General features: G+C 50.2%; 1 pseudogene across 1 annotated transcript; it reads left to right on the top strand.

Moving 5' to 3' along the window:
* Positions 1-1,855: 1,855 nt before the first annotated feature.
* LOC106590761 (beta-1,3-galactosyltransferase 2-like) lies at positions 1,856-21,045 on the top strand (annotated as a pseudogene). Its single transcript, XR_014379398.1, has 2 exons — positions 1,856-1,964; positions 2,390-21,045. The product of XR_014379398.1 is annotated as a beta-1,3-galactosyltransferase 2-like (transcript).
* The last annotated feature ends 5,692 nt before the right edge of the window (positions 21,046-26,737 follow it).

The following is a 26,737-nucleotide window of genomic DNA, read 5'->3' on the forward strand; positions in this document are numbered from 1 at the left end:
ACTTTTCAGCTACGTGCTCAAGTCTTTTCAGAAATGGATCCTTCAGATAGATATTTAGTGTATAATTGACTCAATGGTTATAAAGGAGGCCCATGGTCCCCTATTTATTTATTTATTTATTTCACCTTTATTTAACCAGGTAGGCAAGTTGAGAACAAGTTCTCATTTACAATTGCGACCTGGCCAGGATAAAGCAAAGCAGTTCGACAACATACAAAAACACAGAGTTACACATGGAGTAAAACAACATACAATCAATGATGCAATAGAAGAAAAAAATAAATAAAAAAATAAAAAAATAAGACTATATACAATGTGAGCAAATGATGTGAGATAAGGGAGGTAAAGGCAAAAAAATGCCATGGTGGCAAAGTAAATAAAGTATAGCAAGAAAAACACTGGAATGGTAGATTTGTAGTTTGAAGAAAGTTCAGAGATAAAATATAAATAATATGGTGCAAAGGAGCAAAATAAATAAAATAAATAAATACAGTAGGGGAAGAGGTAGTAGTTTGGGCTAAATTATAGATGGGCTATGTACAGGTGCAGTGATCTGTGAGCTGCTCTGACAGCTGGTGCTTAAAGCTAGTGAGGAAGGTAAGAGTCTCCAGCTTCAGAGATTTTTGCAGTTCGTTCTAGTCATTGGCAGCAGAGAACTGGAAGGAAAGACGACCAAAGGAGGAATTGGCTTTGGGGCCAAAATCATTCTCTCTGCTAATTTTCTGACATTTTACATTCTAAAATAAAGTGGTGATCCTAACTGACCTAAAACAGGGAATTGTTACTAGGATTAAATGTCAGGAATTGTGAAAAACGGAGTTTAAAATGTATTTGGCTAAGGTGTAGGTAAACTTCCGAAGCAGCATACAGGACAAACAAACTGGTTCTTCAACGTTGGTTTAGTGGAAAAAGATTGAAACGGACTACAGGCAATGTATTGGAAGACTTCTAACAGATTTTGTTCTTAAAATACCAGAAAAGTAGGATTGCTAATATTTCTGAAATCATAATATAAATGTCTTCATGACAGAGGTTAAAATATATTATATCCCAGCACCTTCGTTGATCTCTTTCTCTCTCTCTCAGACACACACAGGTGATAGGTGGTTGTAAATGTTGACATTGACAGTGATAAGTACTATTGTTGATATTTGGTTCAAGGTCTTAAAAGTCATACTTACTTAGCCTACTTAGCCTTCCCCGTAGCTCAGTTGGTAGAGCATGGTGTTTGCAACGCCAGGGTTGTGGGTTCGATTCCCACGGGGGGCCAAGTACAAAAAGAAGAAAAAAAAAAATTGTATGAAATGTATGCATTCACTACTGTAAGTCGCTCTGGATAAGAGCGTCTGCTAAATGACTAAAATGTAAATGTAAATGTACTTTCTGTTTGAAACACTTCATGACACGTGACTGACAGAAGAAAGTGGTTACCATGAGAGTGATGTCAACAACACAGGACACCACAGAGAAAACAGCTGCGCTACTGACATGCTGAGGCCCATAAAGGCAGATAGCAGCCCTGTCACCTATGCTCCACTCACTGCCAAGCAATCTACAACCAGAGACAGTAGAGGAAGCGATACATCTCACTGGCTCTTTTTCCTGGTTCATATGAAGTCAATGAAACAAGCAGAACAGACACAGCTACTATCGCAATTGGTGTTTATGGGAGAACCACCCCTTAAGCAGACCGGAACGGTGACCAAGGTAAATGGACAACGGTAAACGGCGTCTTAATGGATCTGAAACATAATAACGGCCATTTTAAAAAACATAGTCGTTGACATTCAGAGAGCTGACATTCTGAGCCTCAGGTCGGTAGATTAACATATCTCTGTCAGACCTTTATACACCCTCTTTGCTACAATCTTACCCAAATGCATGATGGGGGTCTACCACAACTTCTGGACCCAACGCCCCCCACCTGACGCCCATGACGCCCAGCCCCTCATCGCTGAACTATGGTGAGCCATGGGGGGGGGGACTTCTCTTCTAAACATTGAACATTCAAATCAAATCTAGTGCATGATGTTGATTGGTTTTATACAGTATGATGAGGTGAACATAGTTAATATGTAAAAAGAAAAACTAATCTTATATCATACTAACTATAAAATATATGAACTTCCATTGTGAATTTAAACCAATGTAAGGAGTGGTAAATCAGTTAGAGGAACAGTGGTCAGACACTACATTTACATTTTAGCAGACGCTCTTATCCAGAGCGACTTACAGTAGTGAATGCATACATTTCATACATGTTTCTCCGTACTGGTCCCCCGTGGGAATCGAACCCACAACCCTGGCATTGCAAACACCATGCTCTACCAACTGAGCCACATGGGACTACACTGACAGCAGATGTGTTTTTCTCAACCTTGTGTTTCAGCAGTACTGATGACAGCCAGCCGGTGGCAGACAGAACACAGATCAAAAAGAGACGCTGGTGTCGCACCAGCTGCCTTGGCCTGTTTCTGTTCCTGGTCGTGATGATGATTGTGGTCATCCTGGCAATTGACCTCAAAGACCGGATCTCACCTTCAACCACCAATCCAACAGCAAACATGTCAGTTACGAATCAGAAGAAATACCATGTAGAATACCCATCAGAGTACATCTTCATCCTGGATGAACCAGAGAAATGCCGGGAGCAGAACCCCTTCCGGGTTCTGATGGTGCCAGTGGCGCCCTATAACATGGAGGCTCGTGAGGCCGTCCGCAGTACTTGGGGCAGTGAGAGGCAAGTACTGGGCAAAGAGGTCCGTCTGTTCTTCCTGCTGGGACTGCCCAGTGGAGAGGAGACAGAGCAGCTCCAGGAGAAGGTGCTGCAGGAGAGCAAAGAGCACCAGGATCTGCTGCAGAGTGACTTCATAGACAGCTACAAAAACCTGACCATCAAGACCATGGTGATGATGGAGTGGCTGAGCTCTCGCTGCCCCAACGCCTCCTACGCCATGAAGATCGACTCAGACATGTTCCTCAACGTGAACACCTTGGTCAACATGCTGCTTCACGCTCCAACGCAGAACTACCAGACTGGACTAGTGGCCCGATGGGCCGCCGTTCTAAGAGACCCAAGTTCCAAATGGTACCTTCCAATGGAGGTGTTTCCTGAACTGGTATATCCACCTTAGACCTCCCCAGGAAGCTGGTGGAGGCGTCCAGGCATGTTAAAGCCGTCTACATAGAGGATGTGTATCTGGGACTGTGCATGAGACACCTGGGCATCCGGCCTACTGACCCCCCCAATGGAAACCTTTTCCAGGTTTTCCCTGTGGCTTATGACCGCTGCACCTACTCACGACTGATAGCCACCACCACATACAGTATCACTCACTAGGTCAACGCATGGAAAGACCTACACAAACCTGGTCCTACCTGCTGATCCCATACACTAACAAACTGACTGATGTACCAATCACTTCCTCGTTATTTGTTCATACACTAACTAACTAACAAACAAAAATCAAAGAAGGCGATGCCTTCAGGGGATGGGAAAAGGATATACAGTGCATTTGGAAAGTATTCAGACCCCTTGACTTTTTACACATTTTGTTATGTTACAGACTTATTCTAAAATGGATTAAATCAATAAAAAATCTCAGTAGCCACACACAATACCCCATAATGACAAAGCAAAAACAGGATTTTTGAAATGTTGGCAAATTTACAAAATTTGCTATGAGATTCGAAATTGAGCTCAGGTGCATCTTGTTTCCATTGATCATCCTTGAGATGTTTCTACAACTTGATTGGCGTCCACCTGTGGTAAATTAAATTGATTGGACATGATTTGGAAAGGCACCCACCTGTCTATATAAGGTCCCACACTTGACAGTGCATGTCAGAGCAAACACCAATCTATGAGGTTGAAGGAGTTGTCCATAGAGCACCGAGACAGGATTGTGTCGAGTCACAGATCTGGGGAAGGGTACAAAAACATTTCTGCAGCATTGAAGATCCACAAGAACACAGTGGCCTCCATCACTCTTAAATGGAAGAAGTTTGGAACCACCAAGACTCTTCCTAGAGCTGGCTGCCCGGCCAAACTGAGCAATAAGGAGAAGGTCCTTGGTCAGGGAGGTGACCAAGAACCCAATGGTCATTCTGACAGAGCTCTAGAGTTCCTTCTTGGAGATGGGGGAATCTTCCAGAAGGACAATGATCTCTGCAGCACTCCACCAATCAGGCCTTTATGGTATGCTGTGGGGATGTTTTTCAATGGCAGTGACTGGGAGACTAGTCATGATTGAGGCAAAGATGAATGGAGCAAAGTACAGAGAGATCATTGATGAAAACCTGCTCCAGAGCACTCAGGACCTCAGACTGGGGTTACAGTTCACCTTCCAACAGGACAAAACCCTAAGCACCCAGCCAAGACAATGCAGGAGGGGCTTCGGGACAAGTCTCTGAATGTCCTTGAGTGGCCCAGCTAGAGCCCAGACTTGAATCAGATCAAACATTTCTGGATAGATCTGAAAATAGCTGTGCATCCAACCTGACAGAGCTTGAGATGCTCTGCAGAGAAGAATAAGAGAATCTCCCCAAATACAGGTGTGCCAAGCTTGTAACATCATACAGAAGAAGACTCGAGGCTGTCATCACTGCCAAATGTGTTTCAACAAAGTACAGAGTTAAGGGTCTGAATACTTTCCAAAGGCACTGTATACCTTGGTGAAGAACATTAACACCCTGAATGACCAGATTCTTCACGTTACGTCCTCTGGGAGAATGTTATTTATCTCTGAACCAAGGCAGACACCTTGATGCACCGGTTTTTGATTCAAAAGCCTTTTTTTTAACAATGACTGAGAGCAGCAGTTATCTGCCTAATATGGACATGGTGATGGACTGGACAGGACTAAGAAATAGATGCAATGCGTTGGATCTGTCTGTGGTGAATGTGTGTACTACACTGAAGCAGCAGATACCCAGAACAAGTAAAACGGGTTTATCGTAATAGAGACTAGTTGGCTGTATTTAGACAGGCAGCCCAATTCTGATCTTTTTTCCACTCGTTGTTCATTTGAACAACCATATCTTTTTCAGAGCTGATCTGATGGTCAAAAGTCTAAACACAGCCGTTGCATTGCACTTAATAATCAGCTTTGCCCTTTCCCAGAGTGTATCTATAACATGTTACAATTTGCTATCTTAATTTGACCCTGCTTCTAACAGCAGGAAAATAAGCAACAGGACGTGGTGATACTGATAATGATAATAATCCCATTGCAAAACTGTAACAGGTTAATTTGACCCTGCTTCTCACAGCAGGAAAAATAATACTGGAGCAGCAGGATTTTGTAACGCTAGGGCGTAGTGGGTGCAGAGTCAGGAGCAGGAGGCAGAGAATGCAGGGTAGTGTTATTTATTTAACACACAACGGCAAAATACAAGCCGCCCCAACAGCGAACTAGAGCGCACACCAAAACAAACGTGCCCAAACACACGGGACAAAAACAGGTCGGCGCAACATACGCACTCGCACTTCAAAAATACAAATGAGCGTGCATACACAAGCAATACAGTACCAAACAATCCCGCACACAGAGCAGGCGGGCCTCCTGGCTAAAATAGCCCAGCTAATCAGCCCAAACCAAAAACAGGTGCACACAATCAACAAAAAGGGGGAAAAGGAAATCAGTGGCAGCTAGTAGGCCGGCGACGACGACCGCCGAGCGCCACCCGAACAGGAGGGGGACCTACCTACGGTAGGAGTCGTGACAGTACCCCCCCCCCCCCCCCCCCCGATGCACGGCTCCCGCAGCGCGCCGACACCGGCCTCGAGGTCGACCCGGAGGGCGAGGCGCAGGGCGATCCGGGTGGAGGCGATGGAAATCCCTCAACAGGGATGGGTCCAAGACGTCCCCCACCGGTACCCAGCACCTCTCCTCCGGGCCGTACCCCTCCCAGTCCATGAGGTACTGCAGGCCCCTCACCCGGCGTCTCGAGTCCAGAATGGCCCGTATGGTGTACGCCGGGGACCCCCCTATGTCCAGAGGGGGTGGAGGGACATCCGGCACCTCACCTTCCTGCAGGGGACCAGCTACCACCGGCCTGAGGAGAGACACATGAAACGAGGGGTTAATACGGTAATAGGAAGGAAGTTGTAACCTATAACACACCTCGTTTATCCTCCTCAGGACTTTGAAGGGCCCTACACACTGCGGCCCCAGCTTCCGGCAGGGCAAGCGGAGGGGCAGGTTCCGGGTCGAGAGCCAGACCCTGTCCCCCGGTACGAACACAGGGGCCTCACTGCAGTGGCGGTCAGCGCTCCTCTTCTGTCGTCCACTGGCTTGTTTCAGGGATTCCTGGACGGCTCTCCAGGTCTCCTTGGAGCGCTGCACCCACTCCTCCACCGCAGAAGCCTCGGTCTGACTCTGGTGCCATGGTGCCAGGACCGGTTGGTAACCCAAAACACACTGGAAGGGTGATAGGTTAGTAGAGGAGTGGCGGAGTGAGTTCTGGGCCAACTCTGCCCATGGGATGTACCTAGCCCACTCCCCTGGCCGGTCCTGGCAATACGACCGCAGAAACCTGCCCACCTCCTGGTTCACCCTCTCCGCCTGCCCATTACTCTCAGGGTGATAACCGGAGGTCAAGCTGACCGAGACCCCCAGACGTTCCATAAACGCCTTCCATACCCTGGACGTGAACTGGGACCCTCGATCAGAGACAATGTCCTCCGGCACCCCGTAGTGCCGGAAGACGTGGGTAAATAGGGCCTCCGCAGTCTGTAGGGCCGTAGGGAGACCGGGCAACGGGAGGAGACGGCAGGACTTTGAAAACCGATCCACAACAACCAGGAACGTAGTGTTCCCCTGAGACGGGGGAGATCGGTCAGGAAGTCCACTGACAGGTGCGACCATGGCCGTTGTGGAACGGGGAGGGTCTGTAACTTCCCTCTCGGAAGGTGCCTAGGAGCCCTACTCTGGGCGCATACCGAACAGGAAGAGACGTAGACCCTAACGTCCTTAGCCAAGGTGGGCCACCAGTACTTCCCCCTGAGACCCCGCACTGTCCTCGCCACACCCGGATGACCCGAAGAGGGTAGAGTGTGGGCCCACCGAATCAATTGATCCCGAACACCAAGCGGCACGTACAAGCGACCCGTGGGACACTGTGAAGGTGCATGTTCCACCCTTAACGCCCGCTCGATGTCCGAGTCCACCTCCCATACCTCCGGTGCCACCTGCCTAGATGCCGGAATGATGGGAGTTGGATCGATGGGCCAGTCCTCTGTGTCATAGAGACGGGACAGCGCATCGGCCTTCGTGTTCAGGGAGCCCGGCCTGTAGGAAATAGTAAACCTGAACCGGGTGAAGAACATGGCCCACCTTGCCTGACGCGGATTCAGTCTCCTAGCTGCCCGGATATACTCCAGGTTCCGATGGTCAGTCCAGATGAGAAAGGGGTGCTTAGCCCCCTCAAGCCAGTGTCTCCACACCCTCAGGGCTTTTACCACCGCTAACAACTCCCGGTCCCTCACATCATAGTTACGCTCCGCCGGACCGAGCTTCTTCAAAAAGAAAGCACAGGGGCGGAGTTTAGGTGGCGTACCCGAGCACTGTGACAGCACGGCACCCACCCCAGCCTCGGATGCGTCCACCTCCACTATGAAGGCTAGAGAGGGGTCCGGGTGCGCCAACACGGGTGCATCGGTGAACAGCGCCTTCAACCTCTTGAAGGCTCTGTCCGCCTCAGTCGACCACCGCAAACGCACCGGCCCCCCCTTCAGCAGTGAGGTAATGGGAGCCGCTACCTGGCCAAAACCCCGGATAAACCTCCAGTAGTAATTGGCAAACCCTAAGAACCGCTGCACCTCCTTCACCGTGGTTGGAGTCGGCCAATTACGCACGGAATTAACGCGGTCACACTCCATCACCACCCCCGTGGTGGAAATGCGATAACCCAGGAAGGAGACGGCTCGTTTGGAGAACACACACTTCTCAGCCTTGACGTATAGGTCATGCTCCAGCAGTCTCCCAAGCACCTTGCGCACCAGAGACACATGCGCGGCACGGGTGGCGGAATATACCAGAATATCATCGATATAGACAATCACGCCCTGCCCGTGCAGGTCCCTGAGAATCTCGTCTACAAAGGATTGAAAGACGGCTGGAGCATTCTTTAACCCATACGGCATGACGAGGTACTCATAATGGCCTGATGTGGTACTAAATGCGGTTTTCCACTCGTCTCCCTTCTTGATACGCACCAGGTTATACGCGCTCCTGAGGTCCAGTTTTGTGAAGAACCTTGCGCCGTGAAATGATTCCACCGCCGTAGCGATCAGAGGTAGCGGGTAACTAAACCCCACCGTAATAGAATTTAGACCTCTGTAATCAATGCACGGACGCAGACCTCCCTCCTTTTCTTCACAAAAAAGAAACTCGAGGAGGCGGGTGAAATGGAGGGCCGAATGTACCCCTGTCCCAGAGATTCCCTGACATATGTCTCCATAGCCAACGTCTCCTCCTGTGACAAAGGGTACACGTGACTCTTGGGAAGTACAGCGTTTACCTGGAGATCTATCGCACAATCCCCCTGTCGATGAGATGGTAATTTGGTCGCCCTCTTCTTACAAAAAGCGATCGCCAAATCGGCATATTCAGGGGGGATGCGCACAGTGGAAACCTGGTCTGGACTCTCCACCGACGTGGCACCGATGGAAACTCCTATACACCTTCCTGAACACTCCTCTGACCACCCCTGGAGAACCCCCTGTCTCCACGAAAACCGGGGATTGTGTCTAGCCAGCCAGGGAACCCCCAGCACCACCGGAAACCCAGGTGAGTCGATAAGGAAGAGACTAATCCGTTCCTTATGATTCCCCTGCGTTACCATGTCCAGTGGAACCGTGGCCTCCCTGACCAACCCTGACCCTAATGGCCGGCTAACTAGGGAGTGCACGGGGAAGGGGGGATCTATCGGCACTAGCGGAATACTCAGCTTAATGGCGAGTCCGCGATCCATAAAGTTTCCCAGCTGCGCCTGAATCGACTAGCACCCTATGCTGGGAAGAGGGAAAAAAATCAGAAAAAACAATTTCAATGAACATGTGACCGACAGGGGGTTCTGGGTGAGTTTGATGCTGACTCACCTGGGGTGACCGAGAAGTGTTCTGCCTGCCCTCTCGACTCCCAGACTGACTCCTCCAGCACCGGTTGGCCGTGTGTCCTCTCCGACCACAGCTGGTGCAGGAGGAGCCACCTCCTCCGGTACCCCTCGGCACAGCCCCCCCCCCCCCCCCCCCAATTCCATCGGAATAGGGGCGGGAGTGCACGGAGGTGGAACAGACAGGACCCTTTCAGAACGCCCGCGGGCAGCCAGCAGATTGTCCAGTCGAATCGACATGTCGATGAGCTCGTCGAGAGAGAGAGTGTTGTCTCGACACGCTAGCTCCCTGTGGACGTCCTCCCGGAGACTACACCAGTAATGGTCCATCAGGGCCCTGTCGTTCCACCCCGCCCCAGCAGCCAAGGTCCGGAACTCCAGCGCGAAGTCCTGCGCGCTCCTCGTCTCCTGCCTGAGGTGAAATAGCCGCTCACCCGCCGCTCTTCCCTCTGGAGGGTGATCGAATACAGCCCTAAAGCGGCGGGTGAACTCTGGGTAGTGATCCCTCGCCGAGTCCGGACTGTTCCAGACCGCGTTGGCCCACTCCAGATCTCGGCCCTTCAGGCAGGAATCGAGGGCACTCACACTCTCCTCCCCCGAGGGAGTAGGTCTCACGGTGGCCAGGTACAGCTCGAGCTAGAGCAGAAATCCCTGGCACCCAGCCGCCGCTCCATCATACTCCCTCGGGAGCGCAAGACGAAGCGCGCCGGAGCCGGATGAAGGGGGGGAAGGAGGCGGATTAGTCAGAGGAGCCGGAGGTGGGGAGAGGAGGCCACTCCTCTCCCAACGGTCCATCCTCTCCATCATCTGATCCATCGCCGATCCGATCCGATGGAGAACTGATGTGTGATGGAGAACACGTTCCTCCATCGAGGGTAGGGGGTTGGCAGCTGCTCCTGCTGACTCCATTCAGGATAGGGGTTGCGGGATTCTGTAACGCTAGGGCGTAGTGGGTGCAGAGTCAGGAGCAGGAGGCAGAGAATGCAGGGTAGTGTTATTTATTTAACACACAACGGCAAAACACAAGCCGCCCCAACAGCGAACTAGAGCGCACACCAAAGCAAACGTGCCCAAACACATGGGACAAAAACAGGTCGGCGCAACATACGCACTCGCACTTCAAAAATACAAATGAGCGTGCATACACAAGCAATACAGTACCAAACAATCCTGCACACAGAGCAGGCGGGCCTCCTGGCTAAAATAGCCCAGCTAATCAGCCCAAACCAAAAACAGGTGCACACAATCAACAAAAAGGGGGAAAAGGAAATAAGTGGCAGCTAGTAGGCCGGCGACGACGACCGCCGAGCGCCACCCGAACAGGAGGGGGACCTACCTACGGTAGGAGTCGTGACAGATATGTAGATTATAATTAACAACTTTTTGGTTGTTGTAGGGATTGATATAGTTTTCGTGAGGGCAAATCAAGTTTGAAATGTTAAAGTGGAAATTACAAACTTTAGAAGCCTGTTTAAACCACTAAAATTGGCATTTCCTGCTCCGCAGGAAAATTCTCTGTGATAACAGAGTGATCAAATAGATAGCAGATCTGTATCTGTTCGTGATGGAAAAAGTAAAGGGGAACTGTGAAGGCTTTGGTTGTATAGTCAATAGACTAGGATGAAGGGTGTCATTTGGGGCCAAGCACTGTTACCAAAGTCACAAGTTAAAAGTTTTTTTATTTTTTATTTAACTAGGCAAGTCAGTAAAGAACAAATTCTTATTTACAATGACGGCCTACACCGACCAAACCCAGATAACACTGAGCCAATTGTGCGCCGCCCTATCGGACTCCCAATCATGGCCGGTTGTGAAACTGCCTGGAATTGAGCCAGGGTGTCTGTAGTGACGCCTCAAGTACTGCGACGCAGTGCCTTAGACCGCTGTGCCACTCGGGAGCCCCAAGTGAAGTAGCCTTGTATGAGTTGTAGTTTTTTTTATGTGGTGGAAGGAAAAAGTTTCAGTCGAGCTATCAGGAAGAGACGATGCTTGCATTCATTTTGCATTTCGCAGGGCAGAGGGAATGTGGTTTGCCTGAGAGTTTGTGCCAACTGCATTGAAGACAGCTGAGACGGCACACTAAGGAAGACCTATCACTTCCTCTGTTCTTGCCAGAGATGTAATCTGCTGAATTTGTAATACATTTCCATTTTGAATACAACGTTTTGATAATGATTATGATGATGTTACTGAACTTGGATTAGAAGAGAGTAAAAACACACAAACCAATATTTATCTGCCCAAAGGGCCTGTTGCACAGATGAGGTTAGGCTACAGTGTGTTTAGACCAGGGCTGATGTTTAGGTTACAGTGGGGTTAGACCAGGGCTGATGTTTAGGCTACAGTGTGGGTAGACCAGGGCTGATGTTGACGCTACAGTGTGATTAGACCAGGGCTGATGTATAGGCTACAGTGTGATTAGACCAGGGCTGATGTTTAGGCTACAGTGTGATTAGACCAGGACTGATGTTTAGGCTACAGTGTTATTAGACCAGGGCTGATGTTTAGGCTACAGTGTGATTAGACCAGGGCTGATGTTTAGGCTACAGTGTGATTAGACCAAGGCTGATGTTTAGGCTACAGTGTGATTAGACCAGGGCTGATGTTTAGGCTACAGTGTGTTTAGACCAGGGCTGATGTTTAGGCTACAGTGTGATTAGACCAGGGCTGATGTTTAGGCTACAGTGTGTTTAGACCAGGGCTGATGTTAGGCTACAGTGTGTTTAGACCAGGGCTGATGTTGAGGCTACAGTGTGTTTAGACCAGGGCTGATGTTAGGCTACAGTGTGTTTAGACCAGGGCTGATGTTAGGCTACAGTGTGATTAGACCAGGGCTGATGTTTAGGCTACAGTGTGATTAGTACAAGCGACCCGTGGGACACTGTGAAGGTGCATGTTCCACCCTTAACGCCCGCTCGATGTCCGAGTCCACCTCCCATACCACCGGTGCCACCTGCCTAGATGCCGGAATGATGGGAGTTGGATCGATGGGCCAGTCCTCTGTGTCATAGAGACGGGACAGCGCATCGGCCTTCGTGTTCAGGGAGCCCGGCCTGTAGGAAATAGTAAACCTGAACCGGGTGAAGAACATGGCCCACCTTGCCTGACGCGGATTCAGTCTCCTAGCTGCCCGGATATACTCCAGGTTCCGATGGTCAGTCCAGATGAGAAAGGGGTGCTTAGCCCCCTCAAGCCAGTGTCTCCACACCCTCAAGGCTTTTACCACCGCTAACAACTCCCGGTCCCTCACATCATAGTTACGCTCCGCCGGACCGAGCTTCTTCAAAAAGAAAGCACAGGGGCGGAGTTTAGGTGGCGTACCCGAGCACTGTGACAGCACGGCACCCACCCCAGCCTCGGATGCGTCCACCTCCACTATGAAGGCTAGAGAGGGGTCCGGGTGCGCCAACACGGGTGCATCGGTGAACAGCGCCTTCAACCTCTTGAAGGCTCTGTCCGCCTCAGTCGACCACCGCAAACGCACCGGCCCCCCCTTCAGCAGTGAGGTAATGGGAGCCGCTACCTGGCCAAAACCCCGGATAAACCTCCAGTAGTAATTGGCAAACCCTAAGAACCGCTGCACCTCCTTCACCGTGGTTGGAGTCGGCCAATTACGCACGGAATTAACGCGGTCACACTCCATCACCACCCCCGTGGTGGAAATGCGATAACCCAGGAAGGAGACGGCTCGTTTGGAGAACACACACTTCTCAGCCTTGACGTATAGGTCATGCTCCAGCAGTCTCCCAAGCACCTTGCGCACCAGAGACACATGCGCGGCACGGGTGGCGGAATATACCAGAATATCATCGATATAGACAATCACGCCCTGCCCGTGCAGGTCCCTGAGAATCTCGTCTACAAAGGATTGAAAGACGGCTGGAGCATTCTTTAACCCATACGGCATGACGAGGTACTCATAATGGCCTGATGTGGTACTAAATGCGGTTTTCCACTCGTCTCCCTTCTTGATACGCACCAGGTTATACGCGCTCCTGAGGTCCAGTTTTGTGAAGAACCTTGCGCCGTGAAATGATTCCACCGCCGTAGCGATCAGAGGTAGCGGGTAACTAAACCCCACCGTAATAGAATTTAGACCTCTGTAATCAATGCACGGACGCAGACCTCCCTCCTTTTCTTCACAAAAAAGAAACTCGAGGAGGCGGGTGAAATGGAGGGCCGAATGTACCCCTGTCCCAGAGATTCCCTGACATATGTCTCCATAGCCAACGTCTCCTCCTGTGACAAAGGGTACACGTGACTCTTGGGAAGTACAGCGTTTACCTGGAGATCTATCGCACAATCCCCCTGTCGATGAGATGGTAATTTGGTCGCCCTCTTCTTACAAAAAGCGATCGCCAAATCGGCATATTCAGGGGGGATGCGCACAGTGGAAACCTGGTCTGGACTCTCCACCGACGTGGCACCGATGGAAACTCCTATACACCTTCCTGAACACTCCTCTGACCACCCCTGGAGAACCCCCTGTCTCCACGAAAACCGGGGATTGTGTCTAGCCAGCCAGGGAACCCCCAGCACCACCGGAAACCCAGGTGAGTCGATAAGGAAGAGACTAATCCGTTCCTTATGATTCCCCTGCGTTACCATGTCCAGTGGAACCGTGGCCTCCCTGACCAACCCTGACCCTAATGGCCGGCTAACTAGGGAGTGCACGGGGAAGGGGGGATCTATCGGCACTAGCGGAATACTCAGCTTAATGGCGAGTCCGCGATCCATAAAGTTTCCCAGCTGCGCCTGAATCGACTAGCACCCTATGCTGGGAAGAGGGAAAAAAATCAGAAAAAACAATTTCAATGAACATGTGACCGACAGGGGGTTCTGGGTGAGTTTGATGCTGACTCACCTGGGGTGACCGAGAAGTGTTCTGCCTGCCCTCTCGACTCCCAGACTGACTCCTCCAGCACCGGTTGGCCGTGTGTCCTCTCCGACCACAGCTGGTGCAGGAGGAGCCACCTCCTCCGGTACCCCTCGGCACAGCCCCCCCCCCCCCCCCCCAATTCCATCGGAATAGGGGCGGGAGTGCACGGAGGTGGAACAGACAGGACCCTTTCAGAACGCCCGCGGGCAGCCAGCAGATTGTCCAGTCGAATCGACATGTCGATGAGCTCGTCGAGAGAGAGAGTGTTGTCTCGACACGCTAGCTCCCTGTGGACGTCCTCCCGGAGACTACACCAGTAATGGTCCATCAGGGCCCTGTCGTTCCACCCCGCCCCAGCAGCCAAGGTCCGGAACTCCAGCGCGAAGTCCTGCGCGCTCCTCGTCTCCTGCCTGAGGTGAAATAGCCGCTCACCCGCCGCTCTTCCCTCTGGAGGGTGATCGAATACAGCCCTAAAGCGGCGGGTGAACTCTGGGTAGTGATCCCTCGCCGAGTCCGGACTGTTCCAGACCGCGTTGGCCCACTCCAGATCTCGGCCCTTCAGGCAGGAATCGAGGGCACTCACACTCTCCTCCCCCGAGGGAGTAGGTCTCACGGTGGCCAGGTACAGCTCGAGCTAGAGCAGAAATCCCTGGCACCCAGCCGCCGCTCCATCATACTCCCTCGGGAGCGCAAGACGAAGCGCGCCGGAGCCGGATGAAGGGGGGGAAGGAGGCGGATTAGTCAGAGGAGCCGGAGGTGGGGAGAGGAGGCCACTCCTCTCCCAACGGTCCATCCTCTCCATCATCTGATCCATCGCCGATCCGATCCGATGGAGAACTGATGTGTGATGGAGAACACGTTCCTCCATCGAGGGTAGGGGGTTGGCAGCTGCTCCTGCTGACTCCATTCAGGATAGGGGTTGCGGGATTCTGTAACGCTAGGGCGTAGTGGGTGCAGAGTCAGGAGCAGGAGGCAGAGAATGCAGGGTAGTGTTATTTATTTAACACACAACGGCAAAACACAAGCCGCCCCAACAGCGAACTAGAGCGCACACCAAAGCAAACGTGCCCAAACACATGGGACAAAAACAGGTCGGCGCAACATACGCACTCGCACTTCAAAAATACAAATGAGCGTGCATACACAAGCAATACAGTACCAAACAATCCTGCACACAGAGCAGGCGGGCCTCCTGGCTAAAATAGCCCAGCTAATCAGCCCAAACCAAAAACAGGTGCACACAATCAACAAAAAGGGGGAAAAGGAAATAAGTGGCAGCTAGTAGGCCGGCGACGACGACCGCCGAGCGCCACCCGAACAGGAGGGGGACCTACCTACGGTAGGAGTCGTGACAGATATGTAGATTATAATTAACAACTTTTTGGTTGTTGTAGGGATTGATATAGTTTTCGTGAGGGCAAATCAAGTTTGAAATGTTAAAGTGGAAATTACAAACTTTAGAAGCCTGTTTAAACCACTAAAATTGGCATTTCCTGCTCCGCAGGAAAATTCTCTGTGATAACAGAGTGATCAAATAGATAGCAGATCTGTATCTGTTCGTGATGGAAAAAGTAAAGGGGAACTGTGAAGGCTTTGGTTGTATAGTCAATAGACTAGGATGAAGGGTGTCATTTGGGGCCAAGCACTGTTACCAAAGTCACAAGTTAAAAGTTTTTTTATTTTTTATTTAACTAGGCAAGTCAGTAAAGAACAAATTCTTATTTACAATGACGGCCTACACCGACCAAACCCAGATAACACTGAGCCAATTGTGCGCCGCCCTATCGGACTCCCAATCATGGCCGGTTGTGAAACTGCCTGGAATTGAGCCAGGGTGTCTGTAGTGACGCCTCAAGTACTGCGACGCAGTGCCTTAGACCGCTGTGCCACTCGGGAGCCCCAAGTGAAGTAGCCTTGTATGAGTTGTAGTTTTTTTTATGTGGTGGAAGGAAAAAGTTTCAGTCGAGCTATCAGGAAGAGACGATGCTTGCATTCATTTTGCATTTCGCAGGGCAGAGGGAATGTGGTTTGCCTGAGAGTTTGTGCCAACTGCATTGAAGACAGCTGAGACGGCACACTAAGGAAGACCTATCACTTCCTCTGTTCTTGCCAGAGATGTAATCTGCTGAATTTGTAATACATTTCCATTTTGAATACAACGTTTTGATAATGATTATGATGATGTTACTGAACTTGGATTAGAAGAGAGTAAAAACACACAAACCAATATTTATCTGCCCAAAGGGCCTGTTGCACAGATGAGGTTAGGCTACAGTGTGTTTAGACCAGGGCTGATGTTTAGGTTACAGTGGGGTTAGACCAGGGCTGATGTTTAGGCTACAGTGTGGGTAGACCAGGGCTGATGTTGACGCTACAGTGTGATTAGACCAGGGCTGATGTATAGGCTACAGTGTGATTAGACCAGGGCTGATGTTTAGGCTACAGTGTGATTAGACCAGGACTGATGTTTAGGCTACAGTGTTATTAGACCAGGGCTGATGTTTAGGCTACAGTGTGATTAGACCAGGGCTGATGTTTAGGCTACAGTGTGATTAGACCAAGGCTGATGTTTAGGCTACAGTGTGATTAGACCAGGGCTGATGTTTAGGCTACAGTGTGTTTAGACCAGGGCTGATGTTTAGGCTACAGTGTGATTAGACCAGGGCTGATGTTTAGGCTACAGTGTGTTTAGACCAGGGCTGATGTTAGGCTACAGTGTGTTTAGACCAGGGCTGATGTTGAGGCTACAGTGTGTTTAGACCAGGGCTGATGTTAGGCTACAGTGTGTTTAGACCAGGGCTGATGTTAGGCTACAGTGTGATTAGACCAGGGCTGATGTTTAGGCTACAGTGTGATTAGTACAAGCGACCCGTGGGACACTGTGAAGGTGCATGTTCCACCCTTAACGCCCGCTCGATGTCCGAGTCCACCTCCCATACCACCGGTGCCACCTGCCTAGATGCCGGAATGATGGGAGTTGGATCGATGGGCCAGTCCTCTGTGTCATAGAGACGGGACAGCGCATCGGCCTTCGTGTTCAGGGAGCCCGGCCTGTAGGAAATAGTAAACCTGAACCGGGTGAAGAACATGGCCCACCTTGCCTGACGCGGATTCAGTCTCCTAGCTGCCCGGATATACTCCAGGTTCCGATGGTCAGTCCAGATGAGAAAGGGGTGCTTAGCCCCCTCAATCCAGTGTCTCCACACCCTCAGGGCTTTTACCACCGCTAACAACTCCCGGTCCCTCACATCATAGTTACGCTCCGCCGGACCGAGCTTCTTCAAAAAGAAAGCACAGGGGCGGAGTTTAGGTGGCGTACCCGAGCACTGTGACAGCACGGCACCCACCCCAGCCTCGGATGCGTCCACCTCCACTATGAAGGCTAGAGAGGGGTCCGGGTGCGCCAACACGGGTGCATCGGTGAACAGCGCCTTCAACCTCTTGAAGGCTCTGTCCGCCTCAGTCGACCACCGCAAACGCACCGGCCCCCCCTTCAGCAGTGAGGTAATGGGAGCCGCTACCTGGCCAAAACCCCGGATAAACCTCCAGTAGTAATTGGCAAACCCTAAGAACCGCTGCACCTCCTTCACCGTGGTTGGAGTCGGCCAATTACGCACGGAATTAACGCGGTCACACTCCATCACCACCCCCGTGGTGGAAATGCGATAACCCAGGAAGGAGACGGCTCGTTTGGAGAACACACACTTCTCAGCCTTGACGTATAGGTCATGCTCCAGCAGTCTCCCAAGCACCTTGCGCACCAGAGACACATGCACGGGTGGCGGAATATACCAGAATATCATCGATATAGACAATCACGCCCTGCCCGTGCAGGTCCCTGAGAATCTCGTCTACAAAGGATTGAAAGACGGCTGGAGCATTCTTTAACCCATACGGCATGACGAGGTACTCATAATGGCCTGATGTGGTACTAAATGCGGTTTTCCACTCGTCTCCCTTCTTGATACGCACCAGGTTATACGCGCTCCTGAGGTCCAGTTTTGTGAAGAACCTTGCGCCGTGAAATGATTCCACCGCCGTAGCGATCAGAGGTAGCGGGTAACTAAACCCCACCGTAATAGAATTTAGACCTCTGTAATCAATGCACGGACGCAGACCTCCCTCCTTTTCTTCACAAAAAAGAAACTCGAGGAGGCGGGTGAAATGGAGGGCCGAATGTACCCCTGTCCCAGAGATTCCCTGACATATGTCTCCATAGCCAACGTCTCCTCCTGTGACAAAGGGTACACGTGACTCTTGGGAAGTACAGCGTTTACCTGGAGATCTATCGCACAATCCCCCTGTCGATGAGATGGTAATTTGGTCGCCCTCTTCTTACAAAAAGCGATCGCCAAATCGGCATATTCAGGGGGGATGCGCACAGTGGAAACCTGGTCTGGACTCTCCACCGACGTGGCACCGATGGAAACTCCTATACACCTTCCTGAACACTCCTCTGACCACCCCTGGAGAACCCCCTGTCTCCACGAAAACCGGGGATTGTGTCTAGCCAGCCAGGGAACCCCCAGCACCACCGGAAACCCAGGTGAGTCGATAAGGAAGAGACTAATCCGTTCCTTATGATTCCCCTGCGTTACCATGTCCAGTGGAACCGTGGCCTCCCTGACCAACCCTGACCCTAATGGCCGGCTAACTAGGGAGTGCACGGGGAAGGGGGGATCTATCGGCACTAGCGGAATACTCAGCTTAATGGCGAGTCCGCGATCCATAAAGTTTCCCAGCTGCGCCTGAATCGACTAGCACCCTATGCTGGGAAGAGGGAAAAAAATCAGAAAAAACAATTTCAATGAACATGTGACCGACAGGGGGTTCTGGGTGAGTTTGATGCTGACTCACCTGGGGTGACCGAGAAGTGTTCTGCCTGCCCTCTCGACTCCCAGACTGACTCCTCCAGCACCGGTTGGCCGTGTGTCCTCTCCGACCACAGCTGGTGCAGGAGGAGCCACCTCCTCCGGTACCCCTCGGCACAGCCCCCCCCCCCCCCCCCCCCCCAATTCCATCGGAATAGGGGCGGGAGTGCACGGAGGTGGAACAGACAGGACCCTTTCAGAACGCCCGCGGGCAGCCAGCAGATTGTCCAGTCGAATCGACATGTCGATGAGCTCGTCGAGAGAGAGAGTGTTGTCTCGACACGCTAGCTCCCTGTGGACGTCCTCCCGGAGACTACACCAGTAATGGTCCATCAGGGCCCTGTCGTTCCACCCCGCCCCAGCAGCCAAGGTCCGGAACTCCAGCGCGAAGTCCTGTGCGCTCCTCGTCTCCTGCCTGAGGTGAAATAGCCGCTCACCCGCCGCTCTTCCCTCTGGAGGGTGATCGAATACAGCCCTAAAGCGGCGGGTGAACTCTGGGTAGTGATCCCTCGCCGAGTCCGGACTGTTCCAGACCGCGTTGGCCCACTCCAGATCTCGGCCCTTCAGGCAGGAATCGAGGGCACTCACACTCTCCTCCCCCGAGGGAGTAGGTCTCACGGTGGCCAGGTACAGCTCGAGCTAGAGCAGAAATCCCTGGCACCCAGCCGCCGCTCCATCATACTCCCTCGGGAGCGCAAGACGAAGCGCGCCGGAGCCGGATGAAGGGGGGGAAGGAGGCGGATTAGTCAGAGGAGCCGGAGGTGGGGAGAGGAGGCCACTCCTCTCCCAACGGTCCATCCTCTCCATCATCTGATCCATCGCCGATCCGATCCGATGGAGAACTGATGTGTGATGGAGAACACGTTCCTCCATCGAGGGTAGGGGGTTGGCAGCTGCTCCTGCTGACTCCATTCAGGATAGGGGTTGCGGGATTCTGTAACGCTAGGGCGTAGTGGGTGCAGAGTCAGGAGCAGGAGGCAGAGAATGCAGGGTAGTGTTATTTATTTAACACACAACGGCAAAACACAAGCCGCCCCAACAGCGAACTAGAGCGCACACCAAAGCAAACGTGCCCAAACACATGGGACAAAAACAGGTCGGCGCAACATACGCACTCGCACTTCAAAAATACAAATGAGCGTGCATACACAAGCAATACAGTACCAAACAATCCTGCACACAGAGCAGGCGGGCCTCCTGGCTAAAATAGCCCAGCTAATCAGCCCAAACCAAAAACAGGTGCACACAATCAACAAAAAGGGGGAAAAGGAAATAAGTGGCAGCTAGTAGGCCGGCGACGACGACCGCCGAGCGCCACCCGAACAGGAGGGGGACCTACCTACGGTAGGAGTCGTGACAGATATGTAGATTATAATTAACAACTTTTTGGTTGTTGTAGGGATTGATATAGTTTTCGTGAGGGCAAATCAAGTTTGAAATGTTAAAGTGGAAATTACAAACTTTAGAAGCCTGTTTAAACCACTAAAATTGGCATTTCCTGCTCCGCAGGAAAATTCTCTGTGATAACAGAGTGATCAAATAGATAGCAGATCTGTATCTGTTCGTGATGGAAAAAGTAAAGGGGAACTGTGAAGGCTTTGGTTGTATAGTCAATAGACTAGGATGAAGGGTGTCATTTGGGGCCAAGCACTGTTACCAAAGTCACAAGTTAAAAGTTTTTTTATTTTTTATTTAACTAGGCAAGTCAGTAAAGAACAAATTCTTATTTACAATGACGGCCTACACCGACCAAACCCAGATAACACTGAGCCAATTGTGCGCCGCCCTATCGGACTCCCAATCATGGCCGGTTGTGAAACTGCCTGGAATTGAGCCAGGGTGTCTGTAGTGACGCCTCAAGTACTGCGACGCAGTGCCTTAGACCGCTGTGCCACTCGGGAGCCCCAAGTGAAGTAGCCTTGTATGAGTTGTAGTTTTTTTTATGTGGTGGAAGGAAAAAGTTTCAGTCGAGCTATCAGGAAGAGACGATGCTTGCATTCATTTTGCATTTCGCAGGGCAGAGGGAATGTGGTTTGCCTGAGAGTTTGTGCCAACTGCATTGAAGACAGCTGAGACGGCACACTAAGGAAGACCTATCACTTCCTCTGTTCTTGCCAGAGATGTAATCTGCTGAATTTGTAATACATTTCCATTTTGAATACAACGTTTTGATAATGATTATGATGATGTTACTGAACTTGGATTAGAAGAGAGTAAAAACACACAAACCAATATTTATCTGCCCAAAGGGCCTGTTGCACAGATGAGGTTAGGCTACAGTGTGTTTAGACCAGGGCTGATTTTTAGGTTACAGTGGGGTTAGACCAGGGCTGATGTTTAGGCTACAGTGTGGGTAGACCAGGGCTGATGTTGACGCTACAGTGTGATTAGACCAGGGCTGATGTATAGGCTACAGTGTGATTAGACCAGGGCTGATGTTTAGGCTACAGTGTGATTAGACCAGGACTGATGTTTAGGCTACAGTGTTATTAGACCAGGGCTGATGTTTAGGCTACAGTGTGATTAGACCAGGGCTGATGTTTAGGCTACAGTGTGATTAGACCAAGGCTGATGTTTAGGCTACAGTGTGATTAGACCAGGGCTGATGTTTAGGCTACAGTGTGTTTAGACCAGGGCTGATGTTTAGGCTACAGTGTGATTAGACCAGGGCTGATGTTTAGGCTACAGTGTGTTTAGACCAGGGCTGATGTTAGGCTACAGTGTGTTTAGACCAGGGCTGATGTTGAGGCTACAGTGTGTTTAGACCAGGGCTGATGTTAGGCTACAGTGTGTTTAGACCAGGGCTGATGTTAGGCTACAGTGTGAGTAGACCAGGGCTGATGTTTAGGCTACAGTGTGATTAGACCAGGGCTGACATTTAGGCTGCAGTGTGTTTAGACCAGGGCTGATGTTAGGCTACAGTGTGTTTAGACCAGGGCTGATGTTAGGCTACAGTGTGATTAGACCAGGGCTGATGTTTAGGCTACAGTGTGATTAGACCAGGGCTGACATTTAGGCTGCAGTGTGTTTAGACCAGGGCTGATGTTTAGGCTACAGTGTGATTAGACCAGGGCTGATGTTTAGGCCACAGTGTGATTAGACCAGGGCTGATGTTTAGGCTACAGTGTGATTAGACCAGGGCTGATGTTTAGGTTACAGTGTGTTTAGACCAGGGCTGATGTTTAGGCTACAGTGTGGTTAGACCAGGGCTGATGTTTAGGCTACAGTGTGTTTAGACCAGGGCTGATGTTTAGGCTACAGTGTGGTTAGACCAGGGCTGATGTTTAGTCTACAGTGTGATTAGACCAGGGCTGATGTTTAGGCTACAGTGTGATTAGACCAGGGCTGACGTTTAGGCTACAGTGTGATTAGACCAGGGCTGACGTTTAGGCTACAGTGTGTTTAGACCAGGGCTGATGTTTAGGCTACAGTGTGATTAGACCAGGGCTGATGTTTAGGCTACAGTGTGTTTAGACCAGGGCTGATGTTTAGGCTACAGTGTGGATAGACCAGGGCTGATGTTTAGTCTACAGTGTGTTTAGACCTGGGCAGATGTTTAGGCTACAGTGTGATTAGACCAGGGCTGACATTTAGGCTGCAGTGTGATTAGACCAGGGCTGATGTTTAGGCTACAGTGTGATTAGACCAGGGCTGATGATTAGGTTACAGTGTGATTAGACTGGGGCTGATGTTTAGGCTACAGTGTGATTAGACCAGGGCTGATGTATAGACTACAGTGTTATTAGACTGGGGCTGATGTTTAGGCTACAGTGTGATTAGACCAGGGCTGATGTTTAGGCTGCAGTGTTATTAGACTGGGGCTGATGTTTAGGCTACAGTGTGGTTAGACCAGGGCTGATGTTGAGGCTACAGTGTGTTTAGAGCAGGGCTGGAATAAAACCCTGCACAACCAGTAGCTATCCTGGAGGATGGCAGCCACCATTGATATAACATTGTAGGAAAAGGGAAAGGGGATATCAAAAAGGTGTTGTACTGAAACATTGACCACAATACATGAGCTGAGGTACAATCTTGGTTTCAGGATTTATTTGTATTTGTCTACTGTTTTTGTTTTATTAAAACAAGTTATTTTATGGCCGTCACGTCTGTACATAAAGAGTAGTTTTACCTTTTGAGTAGTTCTCTCTTCATTGTTGTTACAATGATCTATCCATGCTCATAGTTATGTATGGTCAGTAGAAAGTTTACAAGATTATATGGTTTATGTTTATAAGGTGTATAGACTAGTCTCTTGAGAAGCTAGCTGGCGACCAGCGCTGGTTTGGCTCTGGGTTCAGAGATTCTAAGGTGTATAGACTAGTCGCTGGAGAAGCTAGCTGGTGACCAGTGCCGGTTTGGTTCTGGGTTCAGAGATTATAAGGTGGATAGACTCGTCTCTGGAGAAGCTAGCTGGGGACCAGTGCTGGTTTAGCTCTGGGTTCAGAAGTTATAAAGTGGATATAGAATGATTATTTGTTTTATATGAACATGAGTACAAACAATGGTTGAAAAAGAAAAGTAGAGTCTCACAGGAGTTCAGATGCAATAACCTAATAACCAACGTTTGGACAGACAAGTTGTCTTCACCAGGGTATAATGACAAGCCCTGCAGGTCACTAGTTTATATAGTGTCAAAGGACACACACAGGTGTCTGTAATCATGGCCGGGTGTGGCTTGATGTCATTGGTTAATTTACAGATATAAATAGAACGTATAAAAAACATGAACGGATAACATGAGATCATAGATACACTTTGGCTACATAAGCCTACAAACATTTACAACGAATAGCAAAATCACAATAATCACAAGAACGGCTTCAGATCAAAGACTATGTTGAGACCGAAGGGAACAAGGGTTTTTAAATGAAAGATCCAGACAGCCTCTCATTTTAACAATAAAGATCACCCCCTCTCAAGTGTTTTACTCCCCTTAGCCAGCGCCTCACCGAAACAGGTGTGCGCTTCTTTCGCCTCCAGATTTAACGGAGTGCCTGAAGATGAGAGAGTGTGTCTACTGTATGATCTGGAGGAAATAGAAAATTAAATCCATTTAGTGATTTATTGCCCTCTGTGTGACGATCTGAGACATGTTGGTGATAACCCTGAAGGATTCTGGGTTACGGGACGACCAGAGGCTTGAATTCTCTTTCAGTCAGGGCGTGTTTGAGATAGCTCAGCTTGTTCCCAATACCTGGAGGAAAAGGATAAATGCATTGGTTGGTATAGTGGAGCTAGATGGTAGATGGTAGATGGTTGTGTAGTGGAGCTAGATGGTAGATGGTAGATGGTTGTGTAGTGGGGCTAGATGGTAGATGGTAGCTGGTTGTGTAGTGGAGCTAGATGGTAGATGGTTGTGTAGTGGGGCTAGATGGTAGATGGTTGTGTAGTGGGGCTAGATGATAGATGGTAAATGGTTGTGTAGTGGGGCTAGATGGTAGATGGTAGATGGTTGTGTAGTGGAGCTACATGGTAGATGGTAGATGGTTGTGTAGTGGGGCTAGATGGTAGATGGTAGATGGTTGTGTAGTGGGGCTAGATGGTAGATGGTTGTATAGTGGGGCTAGATGGTAGATGGTTGTGTAGTGGGGCTAGATGGTAGATGGTTGTGCAGTGGGGCTAGATGGCAGATGGTAGATGGTAGATGGTTGTGTAGTGGGGCTAGATGGTAGATGGTAGATGGTTGTGTAGTGGGGCTAGATGGTAGATGGTAGATGGTTGTGTAGTGGGGCTAGATGGTAGATGGTAGCTGGTTGTGTAGTGGGGCTAGATGGTAGATGGTAGATGGTAGCTGGTTGTGTAGTGGGGCCAGATGTTAGATGGTAGATGGTAGCTGGTTGTGTAGTGGGGCTAGATGGTAGATGGTTGTGTGGTGGGGCTAGATGGTAGATGGTAGCTGGTTGTGTAGTGGGGCTAGATGGTAGATGGTAGATGGTAGATGGTTATGCAGTGGGGATAGATGGTAGATGGTAGATGGTTGTGTGGGGCTAGATGGTAGATGGTAGATGGTTGTGTGGTGGGGCTAGATGGTAGATTGTAGCTGGTTATGTAGTGGGGCTAGATGGTAGATGGTTGTGTAGTGGGGCTAGATGGTAGATGGTTGTGTAGTGGGGCTAGATGGTAGATGGTTGTGTAGTGGGGCTAGATGGTAGATGGAAGATGGTTGTGCAGTGGAGCTAGATGGTAGATGGTTGTGTGGTGGGGCTAGATGGTAGATGGTTGTGTAGTGGGGCTAGATGGTAAATGGTTGTGTAGTGGGGCTAGATGGTAGATGGTAGCTGGTTGTGTAGTGGGGCTAAATGGTAGATGGTTGTATAGTGGGGCTAGATGGTAGATGGTTGTGTAGTGGGGCTAGATGGTAGATGGTAGCTGGTTGTGTAGTGGGGCTAGATGGTAGACGGTTGTGTAGTGGGGCTAGATGGTAGATGGTAGATGGTTGTGTAGTGGGGCTAGATGGTAGATGGTAGCTGGTTGTGTAGTGGGGATAGATGGTAGCTGGTTGTGTAGTGGGGCTAGATGGTAGATGGTTGTGTAGTGGGGATAGATGGTAGATGGTTGTGCAGTGGGGCTAGATGGTAGATGGTTGTGTAGTGGGGCTAGATGGTAGATGGTAGATGGTTGTGTAGTGGGAATAGATGGTGTAATGTTGTGCAGTGGGGCTAGATGGTAGATGTTGTGTAGTGGGGCTAGATGGTAGATGGTAGCTGGTTTTGTAGTGGGGCTAGATGGTAGATGGTTGTGTAGTGGGGATAGATGGTAGATGGTAGATGGTTGTGTAGAGGGGCTAGATGGTAGATGGTTGTGTAGTGGGGCTAGATGGTAGATGGTTGTGTAGTGGGGCTAGATGGTAGATGGTAGCTGGTTGTGTAGTGGGGCTAGATGGTAGCTGGTAGATTGTAGCTGGAAGTGTAGTTGGGCTAGATAGTAGATGGTTGTGTAGTGGGGCTAGATGGTAGATGGTAGCTGGTTGTGTAGTGGGGCTAGATGGTAGATGGTAGCTGGTTGTGTAGTGGGGCTAGATGGTAGCTGGTAGATTGTAGCTGGAAGTGTAGTTGGGCTAGATAGTAGATGGTTGTGTAGAGGGGCTAGATGGTAGATGGTAGCTGGTTGTGTAGTGGGGCTAGATGGTAGATGGTAGATGGTAGCTGGTTGTGTAGTGGGGCCAGATGGTAGATGGTAGATGGTAGCTGGTTGTGTAGTGGGGCTAGATGGTAGATGGTTGTGTGGTGGGGCTAGATGGTAGATGGTAGCTGGTTGTGTAGTGGGGCTAGATGGTAGATGGTAGATGGTAGATGGTTATGCAGTGGGGATAGATGGTAGATGGTAGATGGTTGTGTGGGGCTAGATGGTAGATGGTAGATGGTTGTGTGTTGGGGCTAGATGGTAGATTGTAGCTGGTTATGTAGTGGGGCTAGATGGTAGATGGTTGTGTAGTGGGGCTAGATGGTAGATGGTTGTGTAGTGGGGCTAGATGGTAGATGGTTGTGTAGTGGGGCTAGATGGTAGATGGAAGATGGTTGTGCAGTGGAGCTAGATGGTAGATGGTTGTGTGGTGGGGCTAGATGGTAGATGGTTGTGTAGTGGGGCTAGATGGTAAATGGTTGTGTAGTGGGGCTAGATGGTAGATGGTAGCTGGTTGTGTAGTGGGGCTAAATGGTAGATGGTTGTATAGTGGGGCTAGATGGTAGATGGTTGTGTAGTGGGGCTAGATGGTAGATGGTAGCTGGTTGTGTAGTGGGGCTAGATGGTAGACGGTTGTGTAGTGGGGCTAGATGGTAGATGGTAGATGGTTGTGTAGTGGGGCTAGATGGTAGATGGTAGCTGGTTGTGTAGTGGGGATAGATGGTAGCTGGTTGTGTAGTGGGGCTAG

Source organism: Salmo salar, chromosome 11, assembly GCF_965601325.2.
Source record: "Salmo salar chromosome 11, fSalSal1, whole genome shotgun sequence".
In the NCBI taxonomy this organism is placed as follows: Eukaryota; Metazoa; Chordata; class Actinopteri; order Salmoniformes; family Salmonidae; genus Salmo; species Salmo salar.